Raw genomic sequence first — 8,613 nt, forward strand, 5'->3', positions numbered from 1 at the left:
CCTGTCCTTTTCAGAAGAACGTCTTCTTACATTACTCTCTGGTGCTGTTTTTGTGTGATATCTCCCAAATGATATGACTATTTATAAGGATGTAGGTTTTGAAAAGTCGTAGTTATGTTCACAATGTGGGCAAGTGTTCCCTCAGTAATATCACAGTCTTGATGCTTATTTTATTAATTTACAACATCATAAGAAAAATGACATGGTTATACAGAAAAAGTATAACCATTTATTACCCACGATAAGCTATCTTTGCCTCTCTTATAATTTTCTTTTATTCCTCTTTTAGTTCAAGCCCTGGGCGCTGTTAAGGTTGATGGAGCATCTTTCTGAGGATTGACTCAAAAAACTGGAAAGTCTCAGAAAATGGAAAAAGAAAGACCAAATTTTTACAACAAAATCATTTAAATGTGTCAAATTAAATTTCTGGGAGGTAATAACAATTTGAAATCCAAAAGAATGGGGTAAGACTCATGAACTCAAGACTCCTCCTGTTATATATGCACTGTAATGACAAAGGAACACTTCAGATTACTTAGCATACTTCTTTTTCTTTTAGCTCAGGATATATCCTACAAAGTAGAAATTACTGAAAAACTAACAAGGGAACATAGCATATAAGAAGCTCTCGCTGAAGATCAACTATGAAAAAAAGCTACAGAGAGTATGAAGAGAGACAGTTTCTAAGAGTGTGATGTAAATGAATCTAAAGATGCATCTGGGCCCTGAAAGCCAAAGTTGAAGAACCAACCAGCCCAACTACTGGCCTGTGAAGCTCAGTGAGGAGTGAGGCTATGGATATTTATTCACACTGGTTGAAGTCTTTGGAAAGTTTCGTGTAACAGAATCACATTTTCTTTACGGTCAGATGCTGTGTAAAATGCAAATAAAAACAGAATGTAATGATTTACAAACAAATTAATTACGTTTATGAAAACGGTACAAGAAAAACTATATATATAATAAAAAGGAGAAATTTTTTTGAAAAGAAGAAGCTCCCATGTTTGGTGTAATTCATTTCATAATGCACCAAATGTTTACAGTGAGTGAAGTAGGACCTGAAGTGGAGGCAGGCCATTTTAGGACCTGGACATGTTATCAATGCTGATACAGTCCAAGGATTTGGCAGAAAAGCATGTGTGATTGAGAGCATGTTGCTGTATAAACTTGTACACATATCGTTGCATGTAAGTAAATTCACATTTGCCTTCACAGATGTTGAAAATATCTATACCATGCTGCACCCTCAAATTGTTACTGATGCTGGCCTTGAAGCTGTGCACCAGTGACACGCAGCAGCTTTAAAATATGTTGCTGCTTTATGTCAACATTTGATATGGATCTTTTGTTTTTCTTTACATTTTATACAGCCTACCAAGAGCTGAACACAGATGCCGTGTAGTCATGTACCCTTCGTAGTGTTACAGGTTTATCTCTGAGCACGATGTCCGGGACGCTGAAGAGACCTATAACCTCTGTACATTGAAATAGCCATCTGACTGGTGTGGGTACTGTACAGCAAATATTGAGGGATGTTGAAAATTTATGTAGCTGAAATCTGGTGGAAACCAAGATAAGTTGTTGTATATGAATGTAATTTAAATTGGACTCACATACAGGATTGGTAGTTCTATTTTTAAGAGACATGATTACCTCAACACAGACACATACTGCATTTGGTTAAATGGCTTTGCACTTAACATCAAATTGAGTAGGAGTTCCTCGATGACTTTTCCCTGTGATTGTGTCACGTTTATAGGTATGTGGATTGTTTGTTTCTCTAGATAATGATATGCTGTATATGGGACAATAGAAGTGACCTTAGAAGAGCAGTTTGGTAGTTTGTTATTTAAAAGATGTTCTCTTTTGTGAAACACTGGCATTTCATCCAATAATGCAGAGCCATAACATTTTATTTGCTTCTTGTACTGTACACACACACACACACACATATATATATATATATATATATATTAGGAGTGCAACGATACACAAAATTCACGGTTCGGTTCGATACTTTGGTGTCACGGTTCGATATTTTTTCGACAAAAATGTTCATGCCTTTTTAATTTGTCATTTATTAAAATTATGAATATATATTTTAACTCAAAAGTACAGTTTTTAAATTTAACCCTAACCCTTGTGCGTGTTTTTTATTTTGACAGCGATTGACAGAGAAATGTCTTTTTCCAAAATAAAAGCTATACTATACGCTTCTTCTGGGCTTTATTCTCAGCAGCATATTAAACATATCAGGTCCCCATAAGGAGAATCGTGTGCTAACGGCTGTCTAAATGACTCTGATAAAGTTTGTAGCATGCGTGCTTGTTGTTTTTGTCTGCTTCCACTTGTCTTTGCACTAGGATGATGTCGGCGTAAATGTGCAGTCATATTCGTTGTGTTCCCACTAGTGCTGTCAGCGTTAATCTCGTTGAAATGACCTTAACGCCACAACACGGCAAATCTCCGTTAACGAACTACCGCGGATCGCCCCGTGCATGGGGCTAGACGGCCAACACGTTAACGAGCTAACTGCGCTAACACACTAGTTCCCACCTATGTAATTGAGCATTGCGTGGCACCAGAGTTGGGCAATCTGTAATCTGATTACTTTTTTCAAGTAACGAGTAAAGTAAGGGATTACTATTGCAAAAACGGTAATTAGATTACTGTTACTTTCCCGTAGGAACGCTGCGCTACTGCGTTACTAAAACCGTGATTTTTTGCGAGAATGTCTCACGACAGTGACGTAAGCGAGTGCGCCGTTAGTGACAACAGCTGTGTACAGATCAACAATGGATCACATATCGATTGTGGGAGAGAGTATGAGCGTGCAGCGTTTAAAGCGTGGAAGTACTGACCGTACTTTGAGTTTGATTCCATAAAAAGTGACAAAAACATTAGCGTACATTGTGCGTGGGAAGAAAACTTCTTTTTACAGCGAAAAAAACCCCTAAACTTCCAAGCAAGCACCGAGTAGCTACGACGTGATGGGAAACTCACAGAGAAAGTCACGGATTCTTCAACTGACCGCGGCACACCTGCACCAGGGTAAACCTCCGCCTACCGCAGTCCTGCTTTACAGGTGAAAATAGAGCAACAGGACCGCTGAGTCTTTGACTTTATTTATTTTCTGCTGTGTTTTACTTGCATCTATTTGAAAGAGTGAGTGTAAACACAAAAAATATTTTATTTTATGTGCTGGAATGTGCAGAAAATAGGTTTAAATGTTAAACTAATTTATTCAAGTCAGAGAATGTTGCATATAATTAAATTTTTGCTTGATGCATAAAGTTAAAAGATTAAAACTGATAAAACAAGTTTAAAAAAGAGACTTTTCCATTTGATTACATTTTGTACTTGTACATTTTTTGGACTGAAAGATCTATCGCTTTATCACCTCTTCAGGTTGTAAATCGTGTTTTTAAAAAGTAACTGAGTAACCAAGTAATTAATTACTTTTGAAAATAAGTAATCAGTAAAGTAACGGGATTACTTTTTTGGGGAAGTAATCAGTAATTAGTTACTGATTACTTTTTTCAAGTAACTTGACCAACACTGCGTGGCACATCCAACATACTGTTTTACTTTAGTCCATGACGCGCTTACCTTCAGGGTCATACATCACATGAAAACCAAAATAGTTCCAAACGCCAGATCTGAATGAGGTTCAATTTGCCATGTTGCAAGGAGAGCTTAACTTCTGTCTTGCTAGCTTGCCCTGCGCTCTTCTTTCTGCCTATGCTGTCTGTGTTGAGCGCTCAGTGGATCTGCGCTCGACAGTGCAGCCTAGGCGGAGTAGTCAAACGCAGATTCACTGAGCGCACAACACAGACAGCATTGTCAGAAGGAAAGTTGATAAAATAAATTACAAATTTTGTATTGTTCGATACATATGCTTACCGAACCGAAAGCACTGTATTGAACGGTTCAATGTCGATACAAATATCGTTGCACCCCTAATACATATATATATATATATATATATATACATATATATATATATATATATATATATATATATATATATATAGTACAAAAAAAAAAAAGCTAAGTGCGCTCTGTGATACTTAAAACCCTCTAAGTATCATGTTACAATGGAAAGTAATCAGGTCCTCACCAGGTTTTAAAATGGGGCCAATACAAGAACAAAACTCTGCACATTACACTGTGTTATTATTTAGGTGTGAGGAAACCTAAGAACGCATTTACAGTACCAGACAAAGCATACTATGACCTCATAGGAGAGTAATCCTAAGCACATCAACAAGAAAGCAAAAAAAAAAAAAAAACCCCACAAAACATTAATAATCTAATCAAATCTACAATAAGAAGGATATGAGTAGAACTGAGGCATTATCATAGTCCACGGTTCAGACCCCATCTATTGTCCTCATGACAGGTGTCCATGAACAAATGTCTGCAAACCTCAATAAACTGAAGTGACTGTATAGAAGAGTACGGCAAAATGGCTCCACAAGTATGTGAAAGGTGATGAGAGGATACAAGCTACTGAATCATTGGATGTCATTAGTTTTTCACACACTGCTTATGCATTTTGTCTTTGTTAATTAAATCAATTATGACATAGTGTTAAACTCAATGTTCATCTCAAATTGTATTTACCTCATTTTAAAACCTGGTAAAAACTATACATAATTGTTTTATCACTCCCTTATAAAGCCTTAGATTGATTTTCTTTTTACCATGACCTTAGGCTTTACAAAATGTGCAGAAATGACTGCATTTGTTTGGTTGTTTGTTTTGTTGCTTTGTTTTGGGGTGTTTCACACATGGACCTGCAGAACTTTGATCCTCTTTGAAACCATGCTCACAGTTAAAGATACTATCACTGACTAGAGTATCAGAAGGACGAATAACTTTTTTGCTAATTTTTAAATACAAATATAAATACGCTGCACAAAAATGAAAGAAACACCTTTTTAATCAGAGAATAGCATGTAATGAGTGAAACTTTGAGAACATGCGCCATCTGCTCCAGCCTGTCAAACATAAACAATCTTTCCTTTTAAGTACTTAGGAAATCCTTGAATTTATAAAAACAAAACAAAACTAACAAAAAAACCCACAAAAAAACTAGGAAAAAAATCACTGTATTCAGTCATAATACTTTTTCTGACTATATAAATGCAGTAGACACATAAACTGTGATGTTTTAATCCAAAAACACACCTTTGTTAAAAGTTACCAGTTTATGTTATAGACACACTGTATTAGATTCACACATGTACACCTCCCTGTTTGGTGTGTATTCTTTGTGCTTTTTGCCCTGAAACTCTGATTGTAAAGGGTCTGTGAACAGATTGTGTGACAATAGCCACAGAAAATGGAATTTGACACACAAATGATCACCGCTCACACAGTGCATGTAAGACAGGTGGACACATACAGTTAGCCCATAAATATTTGGACAGACAACTTTTTTCTAATACTGGCTCTGTACATTTTAAATGAAGCAAATCAAATGCAGTTGAAGTGCAGACTTTCAGCTTTTATTCAGTGGGTTGATCAAAAATAAATATGAGGAAGTAAAGCATGTTTTAACTCAACCCCTTCATTTAAATATTGTCTACCTTACCTTGCAAGCTGCTTTTAAAGCACCTTGAGGTAACTGTTACTGTGATTTGGTGCTGTATAAATAAAATCAAATTGAATTTCAGGGGTTTGAAAGTAATTGGACAAATTCAATAACTGAAAATAAAATGTCTGTTTCTAATACTTGGTTGAAAAGCCTTTCCTGGCATTGACAGCCTGAAGTCTTGAACTCATGGTTTCCTCCTTTTTAATGCTCTGCCAGGCTTTACTTCAGTGACTTTCGGTTGATGTTTGTTTGCGGCCCCGTCTGAAGCTTAGTCTTCAACAACTGAAATGCACACTCACTTAGTTTAAGATCAGGTGACTGCCTTGGCCATTCAAGAATATTCCACTTGCTTTAATAAACTCCTGGGTTGCTCTGGCTGTATGTTTGGGTCATTGTCCATCTGTATTATGAAACAAGGCCCAATCAGATTGACTGCATTTAGCTGGATTTAGCAGACAGTATGTCTCTGAACACCTCAGAATTCATTCAGCTGCTTCTGTCCTGTGTCACATCATCAATAAACACTAGTGTCCCAGTGCCACTTGTAGCCATGTACACCCAAGCCATCACACTGCCTCCGTAGTATTTTACAGAGGATGTGGTTACTTGGACCATGAGCTGTTCCACTCCTTCGCCAACATTTTTTCTTGCCATCATTCTGGTAGAGGTTGATTTTGGTTTAATCTGTCTAATGAGTGTTTTTCCAGCACTGTGCAGGCTGTATTAGATGTTCACTTGGTTGGCTTTTGTGAATAGGTTTTTCTTCAGCATGGAAATGATTCTGCAATCACCCACCACTGTTGTCTTTGACGTCCAGGTCTTTTTGTGTTGCTGACTTCATCAGTGCTTTCTTTCTTACTCAGAATTGACAAAACTGTAGATTTTGCCATTCGTAATATTTCTCAGACAGCTTTTTTTTTCTGTTTTTGCAGCTTTAGGATGTCTTATTCCACCTTCATGTAGAGCTCTTTTCACCACGTTTTCTGTTCATAGCAAAATCTTCCAAATGCAAGCACCACACCTCAAGTCAACTGCGGGCGTTTTATCTGCTTAATTGATAATGACATAACAAAGGAACTGCCCACACATGCAAATGAAAGAACACTTTGAGTCAATTGTCCAATTACTTTTGGTACCTTTGGTTAAGACGCTGAATCTCCTAAACCCCTTCATCCAGTTTGAATGTGGATACCATCAAATGACAGCTGCTGGACAACTTTAGAAAATACGAAATAGTTTGCAGATTTTGAACTTTGTTAGTTAATTGATTTGGTGGCAATGGAGGCGGCCTTCAATAGGAAAAGCTGTGAAATACAAAGTTCCTGTTTTTCCACTATGACAGTGCGTCCACAGTAAGAAAACAGGGCATTCTCTGTGAATTAACAACAAATTTATGTTTGTAATTATAAAATTACAGCACAAGACCTTTCTGTAATTTTCCACATTTATCATGTAGGATCAGAAAATAATGATTTTTGTTTATTGGATTATTGGAGTCTGATGTATTCAGAAATCACATTCAAAAGCTAGTGTGTTGTATTTCATGCTAAATGTAGCTATCAGTAATATGACTAACATTTTTTTTACAACATTCTGAGTTGAACATTTTTATATTTATTTTGGATCTTAAAATAGAAAAACTGCTTTAACTATGCAAATTATAGTAAAAGGAGACAAATGCTATTCACTTGCTTTGTAAATAAAGAAGCAATAAATAAAATAAAGTAAATGTATACACTTTTAACTAGATGCTTATGGTTTCATTACAGTATTTTGTATGATACATTGTGTATAATATATTTTATTGTTGTTATTTTAATTCATTTTATGATGGTATTCACTGCCATGAAGTCTACTGAGGAAAACTGTCCTGTCTGTATGTCTGAATGAATAAAGGGCATAACCAAAGACAATTTGGACTCTTTGAGTTTTAACAGGCCGTTGTATTTGTGATCATCTTAATTTCTAGTAAACATAAAGACTCAATTAGACGATTGGTTAAATTCAGAGGTGGAAAAAGTACAGGCATTCTGCAGGTTGAAGGACACATACTAGCATTGAAAATACTCCAGTAAAAGTGGAAGTACTGATTCAACTTCTTTACTCGAGTAAAAGTAAAAAAATACTCTGGTATCGATGGTCAATACTAGTGCGACAGGAAGTTCAGTATCTGTATTGGTATGAGCAATACTGGCCCTGTATTTATTTGGTATTGGATAGATACCTAAATCTGTGCAATGCGCACAGCACTACTTTATACTAAACAGTATGAAGGTGAAGTTCAATCAATCAATCAATTTAACCATCATCAGCTTAACTTCAAACAAATTTCTGCTACACTTAATGTAACCTAACTCTGACCATGAGCACCACAGCCACTGTGCACCAGTCCAGCACAATGCTTTGATTTAAATCCATCACATTCCTGCAAGCTAACCAGTTAATCCTGCACTAAACTGCAATTTTTTTCATGTAACCTTTTAATAGCAGCTAGTCTATTTTTGTTGTTTTTTAGCACATTTCACATAATGTCACATGTGCACATGGAACGCCAGGACTGACATAATGAATTCGTTAAATACACCATTAAATAATTAATGAAATGTGGCATTAATTAATTAAAATTGTAAGTAATTAATTAAATCAATATTTATGACACATTTAATTAATTAATTATTGACTCACACTAACCCATAATTTATTGACATAATTAATTAATAACACATTTAAATAGTTATTGACAGTTTAAATTGATTATTTAATGATGCATTTATTTAATTCATTTTGGCACTATTGTCCCCTTCATGTCTCACCTTGAAATCATTTTATCTGTCAGCCTCACCCATCAACCTAAGTGGGCGGGGTTAACACTGCCATTGCAGCTTCTCTCACATTTGATTGGTTGCCGTGCAAAGTAAGTCAAGACAGGTCAATCCTAGATAATCGATTGCTTGTGTGGACTTGGGGCAGCCAGGTATCCCAGAATGCATTTCAAATCACAGGCAGCAGTG

At 36.1% G+C, this 8,613-nt stretch overlaps 1 protein-coding gene across 1 annotated transcript in view; it reads left to right on the plus strand.

Annotated features, from left to right (window-relative positions):
- The window catches only part of plekha6 (pleckstrin homology domain containing, family A member 6), a 73,833-nt gene extending 69,838 nt beyond the window's left edge, over positions 1 to 3,995 (plus strand). Inside the window, exon 23 of the mRNA XM_076884422.1 lies at positions 290 to 3,995. The gene's annotated coding sequence lies outside the window, so the exon portion shown is untranslated. The remainder of the gene's footprint in view (positions 1 to 289) is intronic.
- Positions 3,996 to 8,613: the final 4,618 nt, after the last annotated feature.

The sequence above is a fragment of the Maylandia zebra genome, linkage group LG5, assembly GCF_041146795.1.
Source record: "Maylandia zebra isolate NMK-2024a linkage group LG5, Mzebra_GT3a, whole genome shotgun sequence".
Classification (NCBI taxonomy): domain Eukaryota; kingdom Metazoa; phylum Chordata; class Actinopteri; order Cichliformes; family Cichlidae; genus Maylandia; species Maylandia zebra.